This window comes from Ictidomys tridecemlineatus, unplaced genomic scaffold (genome assembly GCF_052094955.1).
Source record: "Ictidomys tridecemlineatus isolate mIctTri1 unplaced genomic scaffold, mIctTri1.hap1 Scaffold_103, whole genome shotgun sequence".
Lineage (NCBI taxonomy): Eukaryota > Metazoa > Chordata > Mammalia > Rodentia > Sciuridae > Ictidomys > Ictidomys tridecemlineatus.
The window spans coordinates 443,538-464,601 of NW_027520990.1; the positions used below are offsets into that span (position 1 = coordinate 443,538).

At 34.9% G+C, this 21,064-nt stretch overlaps 1 pseudogene; it reads right to left on the minus strand.

Moving 5' to 3' along the window:
- Positions 1-21,064, minus strand: part of LOC144372427 (transport and Golgi organization protein 1 homolog) — a 141,101-nt pseudogene that overhangs the window by 112,421 nt on the left and 7,616 nt on the right.

Consider the following 21,064-nt stretch of genomic DNA (forward strand, 5'->3'; position numbering starts at 1 on the left):
TAATAAAATGGAAGTTATCAAAAAGAGTAAAACCACAATATAAAAAGTATGCTTTTCCTAGGAGGAAATAAAAGAATGTGAAAATGCTTCACTGCAATGCATGTCCTAATATTTATTTTCTAAAATGATATAACTTTTTTTTTCTTACAAAAGACAAGATTCAAATCACAACAGGTGTAAACATTTTGGTTACAAATTTAATAAAGTTTCTCCTTTATTAGATACTTACTTCACATTTAACTTGACCACCACTGCTAAAGATGATAATCTTAGAAATGATACCTTCACAGTCAGGGGTAAGACAAATTCCTTGTAGAAAATCCTATTTGATTTAAAAGAAGAATGGTATGTGTAGGAGGGATAAATCTATGCATGTATACCAATTTTTTAAACTACTTTTTTAGCTGATGGACACAATACTTTTATTTTATTTTATTTTATTTATTTTTGTGTGGTGCTGAGGATCGAACCCAGTGTCTTACACATGCTAGGTGGGTGCTGTACCACTGAGGCACAATCCCAGCCCCAACACATATACTATTTTAACCACAAAGTACATTCAAAATATACCATGAAATTTCCTTTAGGGAGGCAACGAAAGTGCCTGATTGCTGCTATTTCAGAGCCTTCTTATAGGAAGACTGTATCCACACGTATGGGGCAGACCTGTCCCTGTGACTTGCTTTGTGGTAAAGGAAGTCAAACTGCCATAGCATACACCAGGTCTAAATGAGCACTCTAGGAAACACAGTGTGAACTGGCTATTGTTCTTTTCCCTCTGTTAAAGAAACATGTTCCAAAAAAAGTACAACTTGGATTTGGAAATAAAGAACATGGCCACAGAGAATAGACCCGGCTGCAGCTCAATCCTGGCCAACAACGACAAAACTTCAGGACAAGTAATATAACCAAGAAAAGACCCTCTCATTGTTAGTCATAATATTTGGGTTGTATATTACTTCAGCATATCATAGTGAAAGCTGACTAATTAATAGAAGGTATTTAGAATTCTGGAAATGGTTAAGACAACTAATGGAGAGTATATAGCTTACAAAACTCAATGTAAGTAAAAAGACAGTAGAAGTGGCTCCAGGGTTACAGTTATATCTCTAGCTATCTATGTGAAAATTAGTTTCTACCAAACTTAAATAATTCCAACTGCTAAAAGACACCTAATATAATCACATTTTTCCCACTAGAGATAATGGTTTGCATAGGGTTATTAAAAAAGGCTTTTTGTTAAGTCCACAGATTATATATATCAGAAATAAACATTGTAACAAGGAAATAAGACTGTAAAATTGTGCCCTCTTCCAAAGTATTCTAACTAATGGATTAACTAATCATTATATTGATAATAAGAATAAACCCCTGAGAAATGGCAGTATAAAATTTAAGTTAATTTCTTAGGACAAATTACCTTAACCAATTTTGGTAAAAAAAACTAAAATGTTGGAACCTTAATTCTACATCAACGCTTTCAATCTATGATGAGCTGAATTGTCAGTGCATAATTTAAGATCTGTATTTTAAAACAAGAAAAAATTAAATTTTTATTTCTGATTATAACATCACAATACAAAAGTTAGTTAAATAATTTTTAAAGGCCTCTACAGTTACTCCCTTCATACTTGTATAAAATTTAAAAACTCATTTTCCACTTTATTGTTAAAATCATAACTTAAAACTTTCTAATGAAGTTTAGAATCCTCAAGAAGGAATTTATATTCACTTGAAGACTTTTTAAAATTTTTTTTAAACATTCAATATACATATTTTAAAAATCCAGACAATCTTTATTGTGGTTTACACCTTGTCAATTTTATCATTAAAGGTGGTTGTTTTAAACTTCCAGCAGTTCATGTGAAATTCTATATTACAATACTGGCAATAGCTGATTCGTATAAAACCCTGGATTTCAAAACATTTTAATTCACATTTTAGATGTCTATGCACATGCACTTACTCATTCCCTCATAGCACACATATTAAGATAAAAAGAACTGTTGCATTCACTTGGCAGATATAACTACATAATCTATCTCCTTGAAGAGGGATAAAATACTCTGTATTACAAAATGCTGAGTTCTATAGATACAGAACTTGGCAAAAATCTTCATTTCCACAGCTGACATCTGCATTAGCCTTTACAGAATATCAAATATCTTAACAAACATTTCATCTGATCTACTAATCTAAGAGTAGGGCAGTTATCTTCCTGAATAAACCAAAAAGTTAATCACTTAATTAAGCACAAGTTAGGTTTTTGGGTTTAATTCAGTGATTGCACTGGCCTTTATATTCTTGGACTCAATTTTTTACAAGGCATTAGAAATCCAACAAATTAGAGGTAACAATCTCACTTTGTTTCTATGTTCCTAAGGAAGAGGCAGTTACATGAAACATGGCTAGAGGAGGAAATAAAATTAGCTAGCCTGTCTTCTATGGTCACCACACCAGCCCCAAACATTTATTTCAGTGTCCCTGGCTTCCCATGTGAGATGACCTAAAAAAGTCCAGGGTAAGGGGCAAGCAGGGTGACAACTTGGGTGCCTCCAATTACAGAATTTATTCTGGATTCATTTTTAAGGCATGACTTTGCAAGTTAATGTTCCATTGTACATTTCATTTTTTACCTTAAAGTCTGGATCAGTTATGTATATCTGGATTTTGGAATATCCATGACACTTCTGATAGCAACAAATAGCATCTGGCACTGGAGGGAACCTGCATTCTTCAACAAATTTCTCTAACAGCATCTAAAGCAAAATAAGCAAATCTGATAGTATCACAACACTGATTTGTCAATAAAAAATGCTTGTGATTCCTCTTGCCATCAAAACATTTTTAGCATAGAAATGAATGTTTTTACCCAGGACAAATTATATGTATACAATTTTTAAAGATTTTCCTTTTAAAAGGAAGCTGATACAAAGATATGTAAACAAAGAGAAATGAACAAAATTCTTGTTTTTAGAATTTCAGTCAGAATCAAAATCTTGTCCTCTGTTATCATCAAAACTGGTTTTGTAATTTATAGTTTTTATAAATCTCCTTTAAGAATCAAGAGGGAAGCTGGGTGTAATGGTGCATGCCTGTAATCCCAGTGATTTAGGAGGCTGGGGCAGGAGGATCACAAGTTCAAGGCTAGTCTTATCATCTTAGGCCCTAAGCAACTTAGCAAGAACCTGTCTCAAGATAATCTACAAAAAAGGGCTGGGAATGGCTCAGTGGTAAAATATCTCTGGGTTCACAGCCCAGAAACCAGGAAAAAAAAGGAAAGAATTAAGAGAAATTGAAAAATTAAGATAAAAATAAGCCTTAGGGCAAGCCTGAAAATCCTATGATTCATCTCTTTCTCAATGTAACTTGATCTAAAATCCTAACACTCACATTCATCTATCTCTGCCACATGTATTTGTTAATACTCTAGAGAATTAGAAGCCCCCAAGAGACTAACACCATGCTTTCAGTACTGGTTTTTTGTTGACAATAACTTGTATATCTCCATCCCAATATGGTATAATGAGAGAAAAATCTAATAATCTCTGTGCTTTATTTTTCTGTAACAGCTTTGTTGATATAAATATAATAAAACTTACATAAGAATACAGTTCAGTGACTTTTAATATATCCAAAATGTTGTACAACCATCACCAATCTAAATTTAGATCATTTTCATCATCCAACAAGGAACTCAATACCATTAGCAGTTCCTCATCTTTTTCCCCTAATGCCCAGACCTAGACAATCTATTTTCTGTCTCTGTATACAGATTTGCCTATTCTGGATATTTCATATATACAGAATCATACAGCATGTGATCTTTGTGTCTGGCTTCTTTTATTTCGTACAGTGTTCGCAAGATTCATGCATGTTGTATCATATATCAGTACTTATTGTTTATCTATTCATCAGTGGATACTTGGGTTGTTCCCCCTTTGGGGCTATTATGAATTGTGCTGCTATAAACATTCATGTACAAGTTTTGGGGAGAACATGTTTTCCTTTTTTTGTACAAATCTAGGAGTGGAACTGCTGTGTCACATGGTAACCCTATGTTTAACTATTTGAGGAACTGCCAATCTTATTGTCCCAAAGCAGCTGCACCATTTTACATTACAACCAGCAAAGTATGAATGTTATAATATTTCCATACCCTTGCCAACACTTAATATCTATGCATATCCTCAGAGTATGAACCAGTATCTCACTGTGTTTTTATTTGCATTTCCTTAATGGTTAACAATATTGTACTAATGGGTTATCACTATATTTTCTTTGCAGATATGTCTATTATATACTTGTATATTCGATTATTTGTCTTTTTACTATTAAGTTGTAAAAGTTGGCCCCTGTACTTTTAAAAGCTTCATACAAAAGCAAGTTCTGGTATATGAGATAAAATTTATTAGTTTTTCTAGAATTGGTAAAGCATCCATATGGCTCCAAAAATGACACTAAATTCATAATTCAATTCATAAACTCAGGTACCATCTCAATAATTATATTAATATAATAAAACAGTAATACTGTACCTTCCTCTAAGTACAACCAGTACAGCATCCTGCTTAATAACACATGCTCTAATGTCAGAATGCCTGAACTCAAGTTCCAGCTCTACTACTTCCTTGATGCTTAACCATGAGCTCATCACTTCACCTATCTAAACTGTAAAATGGAAATGATTTTACAATCAGATAGAAAGAAAGGACACATCATTTTAGTAATGAAGATAAGAAAAGTCTATGACATTATTGACACATTAATTCCACAGCCAGTGACTTCTCTCCTAACTACAGAAGGAAGAAATCACCCACCTAAGGCAGAGTGGTTGGGGAAAGGGTTGGTGAGGATGCAGCCTTTCTTTGGTCTTAAGATGAATGATTTGGACAGACTGGTTGGAACCCAAGAGTAGAGTTCATTTATAAATACTAAGTAAACCTGTACAATCTTAAGAGCTCTAGCAAGATAGAAGGCTAGAAAATGACTGCAAAGGCAGGCTGGGGTGAGTGTTCGCAAACCCTTTGCTTCAGATACCCATGAGTCATCAGGCTAGCCTTTATCCCACTGGCAGGAATCAAGCCTCTGTGTAGCAGGGGAGTGACACATTCAAAGCTACATGGAAGAGTGAGCATGGCAGAAGGACAGAGAATATGTGCTAGGTTTGTGGGGACAGCACAGAGCCAATCAAGGTCAATGAAATAAGAAGGGTGGAGCCCAAGCTGGCTTCAGTAGCTTCAGAAACGAAAGGTACAGGTGTCTTAGTGTAATTTCTGCTTGTGAGGTTGGGCAAAACTATTTAACCCTAATCCTGGGATTTCAAGTTCTTTTACTGAACGTGGATACTGATGAGAAGATAGTATTTAAATAAATTAGTTAAATGTGTTGTCTGCTAAAAATGGCCTAAGAAATATTAACAAATTAAAAACTACCATTCTAAAAAAAAAAAAAAGTTTAATCCTCAAAGATGTTTCACATGGTGTTGGAATCACAATAGGTTAGACAAACACCTAAGTTCCCACTCACTGTAAGCACACTAATTGCTAACGAACTGCAAATGTTCAGGGGTTCAACATGTGGAATTAGACACCAGAGAAGACAGAATGTAGGTAGTAAAAGATAAAAATGGATAGAAACAAAGCCATTCAAAAGAAAACAAATGAGAGAAAGTAAAGAGAGCAACAGGGTATCACTAACTGGAGGCCAACAATTCACTTCAATAACCTTGAAAGGTACTCTATATGAAAGCTTGAGATAAATAACTATTGGGTATAATAACCTTTAGAATCATTAAAAAAAGTCTATTTCCTTAAACTCTTGTTTTAAAAAACAGAGAAGCATTTAATCCACGTGAGAAAGATTTCCTCAAAATTAAAACTAAAAAGGAATTAGCCTAAAGCATTCTTATGGGCTGAATGTGTTTCCACAAGATTTGTTATGTTGGAAATCTAATCCCCAATGGTTTTAGGAGGTAGAACTTTGAGGAGGTGATTAGGTCATAAAGTAAAGACCTTGTACAGGAATTAGTGCCCTTATAAGAAGAGGCCCCAGGAGATGCCCCCATCCTTCTATTATGTGAGGACACAGCAAAAAGTTAGGCATCTACTGTTGGGCACAGTAGTACACCCTGTAATCCTAGCAACTCTGGAGACTAAAGCAGGAGGATCCCAAGTTCAATGTCAGCCTCAGCAACTTAGCAAGACCCTTTCTCAAAAAATAAGAAAGGCAAGGGATCGCACTCAATAGTAAGTCCCTGGGTTCAATTCCCATTATCCAAAAAAAGGTCATCCATTAACCAGGAAAAGAGGCCTCACCAGATATCAAAACTGCTGGCACCACAATATTGGATTCCCCAGCCTACAGAAATGTGAGAATTGAATGTTTGTTGTTTAAAGCTACCCAGTTTATAGTATTTTTGCTACAGTAGTTCCAAAGGACTAAAGTATCCATTCTTTTTTTTTTTTTGGTGCCAGGGATTGAACTCAGGGGTACTTAATCAGTGAGCCACATCCCCAACCCTTTTAAAGTTTTTTAAATTTAGACACAGCATCTCACCAAGTTGATTGCCTTGCTAAATTGCTTAGGCTGGCTTTGAACTTGCAATCCTCCTTCCTCAGCCTTCCAAGATGCTGAGATTACAGGTGTGCATCACCACACCTGACAACAGACATCCATTCTCAACAGGAGTTGAGTATTACCCCAAATACAGTGAAAAAATTAAGTTGTTGGGAGACGAAAAAGCCTAGTTCTTTTTATATATAAAGCACAGATGAACATATTGTATGTAAACAGACAAGCAGTACGTATGGTATTAAAAATTTCAGAGGGAGATTGATTAGGGGGAAAACGTAAAAAAAAAAGAAATAAAGGCTGCTGAGATTAAGGAAAGGGAGATAATAATGAAAACTTTCAAAAACAAGAAACAAAGGTGGCCTAAAAGTGATTAAGGACAGATCAAGAAATGCTATGTGCTTAAGTGTTCCTTTCCATTCTTCTTATTGAAGTTCCAAAATTAAATGTATTAAGTAATGAAAAGACCAAGCATTGATTTCAAATACTCAATGTTTTCTTAACAATAAAAACTGCCATGTTTATGCTGAGTGTTCCCCAAAAGTCCATGTGCAAAGGCTTAGTCGCTAGGGTGGCAATATTAAGAAGTGCTGTAGAATCTTGAAGAAAGTTTGTTAAATCGCTGGAGAAATGCCTTTGAAGAGGAATGTGGGAGCCTGGTCTTGTCTTCTCTCTCTGCTTCCTGGCTCAGGATATGAGGAGTTTGCTCCACCACATTTTCCCTGCCATTGCAATCCACTGCCTTACCAGCACTGAGCCAATACAGGCACCATATCTTCACATCTCCAGAACTATGAGCCATAATATAATTCTCTTTACATCATAGCTAGCGTTTGCCAAATATTTCATTATAGTGATGGAAAGCTGACTTATACAGAAGCATTATAAATTAAAATGAGAACAAGAGCAAATATAAATGAGGCTTGTACAAATTTTAGGGCATAAAGTTTAGGTAATACTATGACAACTCAGCAACAATTTATATAAGAAAAAATACTCACTTGGTGGTGGTAAAAATTCAGGATGACTGTCACAATCATCTACCTTCAAAGCCTCATCTACCACCTGCCCATGAAAATAAAACTAGTGAGACTGTAAAAATAATATAGCCATTTCAGTTATACCAATACTCAGCATTTATACAAAAGAACTAAAGTCAATATACTATAGTGATCATGCATATCCATGTTTGTAGCAGCATAGTTCACAATAGTCAAAACTATGGAACCAGTCTAGGTGGTCATCAATGGATGAACTGATCAAGAAAATGTGATACATACACACAATGGAGTTATACTCAATATAAAGAAGAACAAAATTATGCCATTTGCAGGAAAATGTATGGAACCTGAGCACATCATGTTTAGTTAAAGAAGCCAGACTGAGAAAGTCATGGGTCATATGTTCTCTCACACTTGGGAGCTAGAGAAAAAATAAAGAAAAAAAGAGGACCGGTCTCATGAAAATAGAAGAGAGACCAGCAGAGTAGTGGAGAGGGACCAGGGTGAAGGGAGAGGAAGTACTGGGGAATGAAATGGACCAAATTGTTATATGCATGTATGAGAATGTAACAATGGATTCCACTTGATGTATAATTATAATGTACTGTTAAAAAAAATAAGAATTCAATGGCCGTGTAATAGAATTTGTAGTAGAATATGATAGAATTCACTCAAGCGCTTAAAATATGCATCTAGTTACTAAGTCTAAAAGTATAAGTAAGCATACAAAATGATAACTAGTGACCAGAGATCAAGACAAATGACAAATTCTTGAATGACAATTCTATCTCTGATGCCTAGAACAATGTCTCATGTGGCAGCTATTCGACAATGACTAAACTGAATATTACCACATTATTCCTGTGCTCTTCTCCCTAAATTAATACAGCCTCTTGGAAATTTTGAGGACTTAACGGTATATTAAGAAAGTTCCTTTCAATGCCCATCACCCACCCAATGCCAAAACATCATGATCTTTTCTTTCCTCAAATCTTGAAGAGAAATATAATGTGACTTAGTGATAGCTTCTGAGTGTTGGATGTATATCACAGGTAGAGGAAAACTCAGACACATTTATCTGGGTCACCTGACCTCAGAGGCAGGCTAGAAGCCTTAGTGTGGTGCTCTGAAAAAAACCATCAGACCAAGATTGCTACTGAGCACAGCCATGAAAGGGCAACAGAAGCTGTAGATACACCCTGGCAGAGGTGGGGAAGGAGTGCCTCCTAGGCACACCAGCTTAGCACAAGTTGGCTGGTGAGCTGCTACAGTGCCAGGTCACAAACAGATTACAAATCAGAAAAGGGAGAAAAAGACAAATCCAAAACACAGGGAGGGGCAGAAGTGACTTGGCCAACAGACCCCATTGTCACTCATTCCTGAGACTGGCTGGGTGACCTAAAAGGAGGGTATAAAAATGGACTAAATGGCAAAATTATATCTAGAAAAAAATACTTTTAATACCTGTAAATATAGTCAGGCTTGACAGTACATTCCTATAATCCCAGCAACTCAGGAGGCCAAGGCAGGAGGATTCCAAGTTCAAAGCCACTCTCAGCAACTTAGAAAGGCCCAAAATAAAAAAAAATAAAAAGGCTGGGGATGTGGTTAACTCAGTGGGTAAGCATCTCTGGTTCAATCCCTGGTAAAAAAAAAAAAAAAAAAAAAAAGATATGTAAGTGTGATTTCAGAAGAAATTCTGTGACTTTAAATATATTATTTTTATGTAGTTGTATGAGGTATAATTGGTTGTAGTTATATGAGGAATAATTGCACTACGGATGTGGTTCAGTGGTTAAGCACCCTTGGGTTCATTCCCTGGTACCAAAAACAAAACAAAACAAAATCCAAAACAAGAATAATTTTCTTGATCTCAACAAGTAAGAGTTTATACCACCAAAATAGTTGGTTTCCACTATCACCAACATGTTACTATTAATAGCTGAAATAATTTTAAGTTTTTAACTGAGCTTACCTTTAGATTCTGATTACCACCATTTGCCATCTTGTAGTTAGTATTTTTGAGATCTCTTTCCGTCTCAACAAAGTTAAGTGAAGTACTAAAAGCAGGTGCTGATAAATTCCTAGGTATATAGGCCCTAAAATGGGATAAAAGAAATGACCCCTTTATTCCTACTAATTAATGAGCATTTTTAAAAGTTATCCTTCAAACAAACAGGTTGCAGCAATTATAGCCTTTCTTCCTTGAAAGCAAGGTACCACTGTTTTGAAAAGATCCTCTACCTCTCAGATAAGCCTTTATACATAAGTACTATTTAAAACCAGTTCAAGGCTAGTATTCTGGGTTCTAATATTAAAGTAAATAAATCTTCATGTTTCACATATTAACAGCTTCACTATCCTGTGTGCTTATCAAGGGAGAAAGGCTTAATCTATTTAAATTGCCAAATAAGCAAATGTAGAATCCTGGCTATTTATTTTCTTATAAGCATTCCTAAATCGATTTGTGCTCTTTGAAAAGTATCAAGAGGCTGGGGCAACGTTTCCAGGGCAGAGAGGAAGGGCATGAGGCAAAGGCTGTGTATCAGCTCTCTACTGCCAGGACCCCGTGACCAATTGCTCCCCGTCAAGCACAATAACTTCAAATTAACATTCCACTCCTCTTTTCTCACTAAATTAGGCTACTAATCATCCAAGTGGTTCAATAAAATAAATCTGACAACTCACAGATCACCTGATATTTTGTGTGCAAACACACACACCAAAAAAAAAAGAACCCTCTTATTCTCCCATCCCTAAATTTACTATAGTTGCGCTTAAGTTTTTAAAATGACAAACACAAGTGATTCTTAAGTTCACAGGGCAAAGTAATTCCAAGTAGTAGCTACTGATCTGATATTAACTCACCTGCTTTCATAAAAAGCTTTAATTGGATTCTTATTTGGTGTTCGACCTATAAAAGTCAATCACACACACACACACACACACACAGAGTAATCAATGGATTGGCAAAACAGACTTCAACACATTTTCAAATTTCCTTTAAGCTGAGTTAAGAACATCAAACAACTTTAGAAAGTTGAAAAATAAATCAAAACAATTTTACAATCCTAGATGTCAGTAATTTCAGAATAGTGTCAACAAACTGTTGTACACCATGTCTGACATCCCACTGCATGTGATTACTGACAAGATGACAGTAATATATTGATTTGAATCAGAGACGGTACCTGTCTTCAAGGAGCTCACAATCTAAGAATCTTGTTAACAGCTGGATGACAACATCCGCTAGTTACAAAACTGCTCAGCTCAGCTCGATAGACACTGAATATCCAAAGAAGAAAAAAAAAAAGGAAAGACCTAGATACTCAAAGTGTAAAGAAATTTTTTCAAGCACTGAGAAAGAAAAATGACTAAGTACAGAAAACAAGGTTGAAGAATGGAAATTTACAAGTCCTAGCCTGCACAGCCAATTTCTGATTATAGATGTTCAACATGCTATAGAATTATTTGCAAACTTGGTGCAAACAAATTAAGCAACTCTATTGAAGGGCCCTTTCTTTTAGAAATAACTTAAATGATGAGAAGTTTTACACAATTTCCTTTCAAAAGCATTTATTTTATTCAAAATTTCTGAAAAGAATATTTTTCTATAGAAGAATAAATAATTTAGTTACTGGCTGTTTCAAATAAAAAATACAAATCATGTATAATAACCTAATGGAACATATTACTAACTCTACACAGAAAGATATAGAAAATGTAAGTAACTTGAAGATAACATAACAAAATAAGCACAAATCATCTGAGAACTGATTTATGATCCTCTGTTAATCCAAGAAACCCACCTTTGAAACTTTAAAGAAAACTCAACTGTAACCAAAAGAATCTTAGGTGAAATACCTTGTCGGTCTTCTATTTGTTTTTGTAACTTTACATGCTGCTGAATTAGATCCTTGATTCACTCAGGGTCATTTTTACAGAGTTTTTGAGCTTTTATGTTTGCTTCCAGGGCCCAGTCATATTCCCCCAGCATAGAAAGAGCAGCACAATAATGATAATGATAATGACCCGGTTCCAAAAAGATAAATTTAATTTTTTTTCTCAAAAATATGCTTAAATTAAATAATAGGTAAGGAAAAATATTGTTTGAAAATGAATTAATTAAAATGTTAGATCAGGCCCCTATCATGAAAAATAAATAAAAATGTTAACACCTCAAGAAATAAAACTAATGAATTAGTAGAATGTTATAAATAGGCAAGTGATTTTTAACAATTAACTAGAGATAAATATTTTTGCTTAAGAGATTTTGGTACCCCAGCGAAGTATTTAACTTCTGTTATATTTTACTAATAAAGTACTAAACACAGTATTTTGTGAATAAAAGTAATTCATTATAAGAAACAAACTTTTAAAAAATACTTTAAGGGAATAATATTCACTAAGTCATGACATGCCCTACACTTTGGAAATCAAGATTTTGGAGCTGGAAGGAGCAACCAGCTTGGCCAGCATTCCCAGTGCCTCCAAGAACACAGGCTCAAATAACAGGTGTAGTCAGGCTAACTCTTCTCTCCATCTCTCCCCTTCAATCAGCTTTTATTTTATCTGTAAGTGTAGTTCCTAGCTTTAAGAAAAGGTCCAAAAATCACTGACTTTATTCTCAATTCAAATGGTAAGGTTTTGGCTTCTTGTCTTTGTTTTTTGGTATAGAACCCAAATCCTTACTGACTCCAATATTTGGAAAATCCATTATATCTAATATCTTAGTCTAGAAAGCGAATTTAACTAACCCGGCTCCCAGTTATTCACAAATCAAACTTCCATTTTAGGTACCATGTCTCCTCTAGAGAGACAATCTACCATAAAAAAAACAGGCCAGAACCTGGCCTCAAGTCACAGTTAGAAACAAACTAAAGAACAATGATTTTATGATACCTAGTCCAGATCTCCTTCCTACTTACTACACATTTTTTTAAAGAGAGAGTGAGAGAGTGAGAGAGAGAGAGAGAGAGAGAGAGAATTTTTTTTAATATTTATTTTTTAGTTCTCGGCGGACACAACGTCTTTGTTGGTATGTGGTGCTGAGGATCGAACCCGGGCCGCACACATGCCAGGCGAGCACGCTACCGCTTGAGCCACATCCCCAGCCCCCTTCCTACACATTTTACAAAGAACATTCTAATTAGATGAGAACCCGGGACAAAATCAAAATAAGTGAACCCTTTAAGTGGAAAAATCAAAAATAAGTGAACCTTTTAAAAAGGAGTAGTTTTTTGCTAAAAGAATCACTGGCACGTTTATTCAGAGTCAGTACTGTGTTCTTGTGGACCTACGAATTCTGAAGATTTTATTCTAAAGACTATGCATTTCATTAAACTCTGCTTCCCCTTAGAGGGTAGAAGTCCTGTTTCCTGACACCTGCAGTATAAGAGGACAAAGAGATCTCTCATATATACTAAAAGGTGGAAAATCCTACCACTAGATATTTGTCAACTTTCAAGTTCAGATTACTACATTTAAAAAAATAAAACACAGAATAGAAATAATGTTAGATCATAAAACATACCTGCTAAACTTATAGTGAATACTTTCTTCTTTTCCCCTACTATTCTCACCACCTATTGGATCTTTTTCCCTGGACCCCATGTAACTTCTGCTGGTTGAGAAAGCGGTTTATCCAGCCCCCTGTGCTGAAGCTTAATGAAGCTCAGATTAAAGTATCTCAGTTTCTTGAACCCAATTACCATAAAAATTTTTGTTCTTCTTTGACACTCTCATTCTCTATCATATATGGACATTCCCTACTATCTTTTGGTCTAGCATCCCCTCACCTAGGGGTAAACATTTCCCACTCCTCATAGATATGGCATGGCAGTACTATCAGTTTTAGTGCACCATCCCAACAAGGGATAGCGGCTCTGATTGGTCAGTGGAAACATACCACTTCCCAGGTCACTGTAACTGATCCATGCTGGGACACATGACCCAACTGAAATCAGCCTGAGCCTTAGGCTTATTATATAGAAACTGACAGGGGTTTCTTTTCATTAGAATTAATAGCTATGACGGATATTGGTTTGGGGCTCCTACTACAAAGTCAAAGTTTTTTTTTTTTTAATGTGAATATGATTTACTTTCTATATATATAACTGTAAAGTTTAGAGACGATCAGGGCACATCTAGAGTGGAATGTCCATACACAGCCAAGCAAAGGTCTATACTTGTTCTTTCTTTTTTTTTTTTCATGTATGACATGCTTCTGCTTGTGCACTGGTGTATATATATGGTATGCAGTCACTTTCTGATAAAAATTACTTAATTTAGAAGATAATTGGAGAGGGAAATTGTCAGTTCATCCCTCATATTGAAGGACCATAACTTATTCCCAATGATTAAAACTTTATCCTGTGTATATTATCTAAATAGCGACAGGGTATATTTATTTTTTTATTGAGTGATTTAAAAAAATAATAAATGACAGTGGAATGCATTACAATTCTTATTACACATATATAGCACAATTATTCATATATCTGGTTGTATATAAAGTATGTTGACACCAATTTGTGTCTTCATACATATACTTTAGATAATGATATCTATCACATTCTACCATCCTTGCTAATCCCCTGCCCCTCCCTTGCCCTCCCACTCCTCAGCCATATCTAGAATTCGTCTATTTCCCCCACGTTCCCCTTCCCTACCCCACTATGAATCAGCCTTCTTATATCACAGAAAACATTCAGCATTAGTTTTTTGGGGATTGGCTAACTTCACTTAGCATTATAGCAGCACAATTCACAATAGCTAAACTGTGGAGCCAACCTAGATGCCCTTCAGTGGATGAATGGATAACAAAAATGTGGCAAATATATACAAAACAGAATTTTACTCAGCCATAAAAGAGAATAAAATCATGTGGTTAAAAGTCTTTTTTTAAATGAAGTCACAAGAACCTATACTCAAACTTCCTCTTCTGGCCAAGATGGAGTAACAGAGACCAGATTTACCATCCTGCCTAAAATGATTTTTAAAAACAAAAAAGATATGATTCCCTGGCTTATAAAACACTGGACACTGGGCAAGAAAACTTGAGTGATCCTTGAGAGAAGAGAAACACACAAAGTAAGACTTAAGACTGCTCCAGCGTACTGAGACAAACCCTCAGCCCAGGAAAAAGTCACTACTCAAAGACTGGCAGTCTCTCTCAGCTAAGGAGAGAGAGGTGGGAGGCAGGATTAAGGCAAGCTTGAGTTCATGAAGCAAGGACCATAGAGGGGAGAGCTGCCGAGAGAACTTCAAGGAGTCCTCAATGGGTCTTCAGCTGAGCACTGTCAGAACATGTCTGTGGGAAGAGCTCTCTATCAGGGAAAGAGCTATCAGAAAGGCTAACAGTACAAGAGTCGGACTCATACAGTGCTGCTACACCCACAAACCTGAGTGGAAAATGTCAGAATTCAGGGAGCATTAAGTCCTCAGAAAGTTTTGCCTCAGTAGTGAAGGAAAAAGTTAGCCTTAGGTTAATGACACTATGGCCCCACATAATAGAGCAAAAAACAAGATTATTAAAAACTAACCTACTTGTATGTTATTTCACTGTATTCCAAAATAAAGCTCAAAGGTAATCAGAGTAAACCAAAGATATGCAGCACTAAACAAAGTAACATTCACAATGTTGAATTCCAATAAAAAATGCCAGGTATGCAAAGAAAGGAAATGTGTTCTATAGTGAGAAAAATCAATCAACTGGAAGCCCATAAATGACACAAATGATGGAATTCAGGATATTACAACAGTTGCTATAATCACATTCCATTCATTGTAGAAGCAAGTAAAGACATGAAATATAAGACCCAAATTTAATTTCTATAGATAAAAATTAAAGTATTTAAGATGAAAAACACCTGAATGTTAAGAAAGGCAAATGAAGCATTATAGATGAAAATATCCACGAACTTGAAGATACAGGAAAAAACAACTTTGTAAAATCAAACAGAAAAGAGAAAAAAGAACGAAATATGAAACTGACAAAACAGGGAAACACAGCTGAGAAACAGAAGGACACACACAGCTCTTGCCCAGCCACCACTGAAGCCAACCCCTAGACTTCTCAGGTACAACAGCCTACAGATTCTCTCTACTACCTACACCAAGGACCTGAGTCAGGTTTCTATCGTTCACAAACAAGAATCTAACATACCCTTCAGAACTCCATCTCTTGAGGACTTTAGTGAGTCTATTATTTTGTATCTTGTAAACTACAGCAAAACACAATACGCACATAAACATTTACATATCTCTATTGACTATACCATAAAATTTCTCATTTTTTAAAGCACAATGACTTATCCTCTCTCAAGCCTGAAAGTACGTCTAGAGACAGGTGACCCTCTAGTAGTCTCCCCTATCTGAACCAAAGAAACCAAAAATGGCCCATCCTCATGCAGAAATGGAAAGTACCTGCCTCTATAGCTTATATCTTAGAGCTGTGACCCCATAGACTTGGGCTCATAATTCTCAAACAAAATATTCTTAGAAAAGTAAAGAACGCACCTTGCATGCTCTCCTTTTTTTTTTTTTTTTTGGCATTAGGGGCCTCAGAGGGGTTTAACTACTGAACCACATTCCCAGCCCTTTTTATTTTTAATTTTCAGATTCAGTCTTGCCAATTTGCTCAGGGGCTCACACTAAGTTGCTGAGGCTGGCCTCAAACTTGTGATCCTCCTGCTTCAGCCTCCTGAGTCTCTGAGATCATAAGTGTGTGCCACCATGCCTAGATGCATGCTCTATTTTAGCTTCTGAAGTAAAAATATTCTTCAATGAATATTTCTATCTGGTAAAATAAAAAGGAAAAATAGCTTACATATATAGTTACCGAATTTTGTGAATACTTAACTAGTGGTTGTATGTTTTTAATCTATGCAAATTTTTTGCAATCATATGACATATCATAAAACATCCCAACTTAAAAATTAGTAAATATTTTGTCTGAGAAACAAAACCAGGAATACTCTATGAAAGTCTTCAAAATAATTCAGAAAGCCTTAATATTCTTCCCTAAATTTGATAATAGATTAAAATTTGCAAGAGGTATCTCTGGAAAACCAGTATATAGACTGGGTTTCAGTATTCAGAACATTATCAATTCATTTGTTCTACAAATATTTATAGAGTACCCACAAAATGCAAGGTGTAGTCATCAGCAAAGATACTGTTTCAAGCAAAAGAATGACTCATAATGGAAATACCAACAAATTTATCACCCTCTAATGCAAGCGCCATCCAGTTTCATCCTTCACTTGAAATGACACCTTGAAAAGTCATTTCACATCTGTTGAACTCAATTTCTTGATGCATAAAATTAGACATTTAAAAAATTACTCAAAAACTTAGATGTAGAAGTCCACCTGGAAAAGTTCACCATCTCCAGACCACTAGATACACTCCTAGGCTGCCTAAATTGTAACTTTAGGGGAGGGTAAGAACATCTTTAAAAGGTTCCCAGGCTGAGTCTTCCCTTTTACTTCACAACCTTCTGTACTTTCTCTTTTTTTATCATAGCAAATTAGAATATAAAGAAAAAATATAATTTTAACAACACTAAACAAAATAAAATTAAGTCCTGCAAAGAATTTAATGAAGTCTATCTGCAAAGCAGTAATGGAAGTATGAATGAGAGTAATTCTCTAAGGCCCTACTCACTGTAATTTTTTTTAATTATGTAAAATCAGGAATACAGTATGAAAGACATGTGCCTTTGTGTGTCTTATTTGAATCTTTACTTTGAAAAACTTTTTGAATATTTTTACAAATTGGAAAAATACAGAGAATAATGTAATAAACATCCAGAATTTTGTTTTTATAACATTTATAACATTATAACATTTTGTAATATTTGCTCAGATTCTCTTTTTGTTGTTGTTGTTGGTACTGGGGAGTGCACTCAGGGACACTCAATCACTGAGCCACATCCCAGCCCTATTTTGTATTTTATTTAGAAACAGGATCTCACTGAGTTGCCTAGCACCTCACTTTTGCTGAGGTTGGCTTAGAACTCACGATCCTCCTATCTCAGCCTCCTGAGATGCTGGGATTACAGGTGTGCACCACTGTGCCTGGCCAAATTCTCTTTTAATAAGAGAAAGGCAATGATATCAATATGGCTGCTTTGGAATCTCTTCAATCTCCTTTCCCTCCCTGACTTTCCAAATGCAAACACTATCATGGGTATTGGGCTTTTATTTATTTTTTCATTTCATGTTGTTTTTCAAATCCATAAATATTGATATGCCAGTCAACTACAATCTAATATTCAACTACTCATTTACTAAGTCAACAAATACTACTCCTGAGTGCCTGCTATGAACCAGGCAACTTGTCAGACAGTCCAGATTTAAGAGCAAACCAGAAGAAAAAGCCTTTCCCTGTAAAGCCCACATTACACTGGAAGTCACAATAAACAATATAAATAAATAATGTAACAATATTGAATAGTGTAACAATATTTTCAATAATATGCCAAATGCTAAGAGGAAAAAAGGGAAAGAAGATAGGAAATGTCTCAAAGGAGCAGGGTTTGCATTTTAATAAGATGGCCAGGGAAGGTTTCATTGAGAAAAGGATGTTCTATAAAGAATGAAAGGAAATAAGGGAGCTAGCTATGTTCTAGGGGTAAAGTGTCTGAGGCAGAGGAAAGAGCAAAAACAGAATGAAATGGGCCTGGCCTGATGGGAGCAACAGTGAGGAGCCCAGGGGCCAATTCAGAGAGAGTAGCAGGAATGAGGTTTGAAGAATGAAGGGTGTTCAAGATGGGAACAGATTAAACAGATCAGAGTAATAACTTTGATCAAATAAAAATACCAACTCATCCACTGCTTTATCAATGGAGATTATCTCTTAGTGATAACATTTTTTTAAAAATTTTTGCCTACTAAGAGTTGTTTCAGTGTAATGTCTTTACTGTTTCCACAATTAAATTGCTGAAAACAACTGTGTTGTAAAAGCTGGAGGACAATGGGAAAAGTTTAAGATGCATTTGGACTAATCAAAGAACAAATTAATGTATTTTCTGACTTTAAAAAATATAAAAAATATGAACAACTTTTAGCTCATGAATATTCTTCCAAAATATAACAAGTTATATATATATACACACACATATATATATATATGTATATATATATATATATATATATATAGATATATAGATATAGTATTTATATATGAAGATTACTGTGACATCGTTTATAGCATCAGAAAATTGCTTGTAGCTTCTACAAGTCTATATAAAGGAATGGATTTAATTTTAGCATATCCATTATGTGAAAAAAATTAACTTAAAGTTATGATGCCAATTTATTTACTCTAATAATAGGTATAAAAAGGTAATAAAGTTGAAAAAAAAAACATGTTTGATCCTGGTTTTGAAAAATGCTAATCCAGTAGTAATGATTCATAAGATTATACAGAAAATATTAGCCATAATCAAGAGGATAATTCTTTTTTATTTTACACTGAACTTTATGAACATAAAAAATTGACATCCTATTCCTAAAGTATTGTTAGATGTTTGACAATAAATAGAAATAACACAAAATTAGAGAATGAGTACTAATGCTAAAATTTAAGCTACAACTTTATTACCACCTATGTGAATAATGAAACACATTATTTTTAAGTGTTCCTCATTCTTTGGTCATTTGAAAATGTAAGGCTGTATATGAATATACTTTGAACATGAAATAATATTTATAAAATTACTTTTTTTTTCCAGAATAAAGTCTTAGAACCCTAAATTTTCTTATGCTTCATAAAAGTACTATTGTTGTTCTTACCAGGCCAATAATAATAACACTAATAATAAAATTTTTTTCAAGGCTGAGATTTCCCTTTCATGCTCAGAAGATAAACAGACAATTGGCACCAAATTATAGATTTGGGACAAACAAAACCTTGATCTGTCAGCACAAGTAGAGAAAGTGAAGCTCAAGTGCTACAAAAGGATTTGATAGTACAACAGTTTGTTTGTTTGTTTGTTTTGGTACCAGTGATTGAACTCAGAGGCCCTGGACTACTGAGCCACATCTCAACTCTATTTTGCATTTTTTTAGATATTTTTTAGTTGTTGATGGACCTTTATTTATTATTTATTTATATGTGGTGCTGAGAATAAAACACAGTGCCTCACACATGCTAGGCAAACACTATATTATAAGCCACAACCCCAGCCCTCATATTTTGTATTCTTATTTAGAGATGGTCTCACTGAGTTGCTTAGCACCCTGCTGTTGCTGAGGCTGGCTTTGAACTCATGAGCCTCTAAGCCACTGGGATTACAGTTGTGCACCACCGTGCCTGGCTGATAGCACAACAATTTATTAAAGCAGAAGCATCTTCTGTGAATTTATTGGACAGCTTCTGCTAACACCCTTTCAAGTGCAATCATGGGCTTTCTTTCATTCTAACTGATGACTGATTCCTTTCTCTTCTTCTGTCCAGATAACTTTAAGCTCCTTATCTTTATTGAATCTAACTTAGAAAACAAATGTGTTGTATTCTAACATCAAATATGAAACGCATTTTTGTAATAGAACATTGTTGTCTATTTTATTCTAATTTTACTCTGTTTAAGAGGTAATTTATTAAAGAATAGTCAGAAATCATGTATCTAATGGAAGGTTAGATTTTATTAGCATAATCCCAAAGTAGCATTTATTACTGGGGAAAGTAAGTGGTGTGGGGCTTTCATTTGGGCTTTAAAGTTTGTGTCCACTTGCACTGTAGAATTATTGTAAGAAGTTCCTTGTCACAAAATATAGAACTAATATTATAGCTCTGAATATTGGATATAATACACAGTAACTAGAAACTTTAGATATATTTTATATTTAGATTATTCTTTCACTTTTCCTTTTATATACTAGATGTTGATGATATAAAAAATGATACAATATGATACCAATCTTAAAAGAATTTGCATCATAATGGAGAAGATATCTATTTGTAAAAACTGAGACAAAGCACACTTAATGTTATGATTAAAGCTTTTGAAAAAGTATATGGATATTAGATTAATAAGCTCTCACTTCTATTAGGATGGGAAAGCAATGATGGTGCAGCAGAAATTCTTTGGGGCATGAAAAAAAGAGAATTCAAGGTGAAGCTTAAAGAGCTAGAGGCAATGGAGGCTATGTTGGCAAATGTTAACCATAAATAGAGACAGAGAAGCAATAAAAATCAGAAGAGGTAGGAATTGTGTGAAGCAAAGGAATTATGTGAACAAGTATTAGTGGGGCTGAGTTTGTTCCTACGGGGAATTTGGAAGACTATTTGTGATCATGCTTGGAAGAGCTGGGGGACATATGAATAAATATTGAGTTTATTGTATAAATAATAGAATACTTTCTCACTTTTGTGGGTATGACATGGTTAAATGTTTATTTTAGAAACTAATGCTTGTGAGAGGGGAGAATGGCACACTTGAGAGAGGCTCATGACAGGAAGAGCAACTAGGGGCAGGTCAC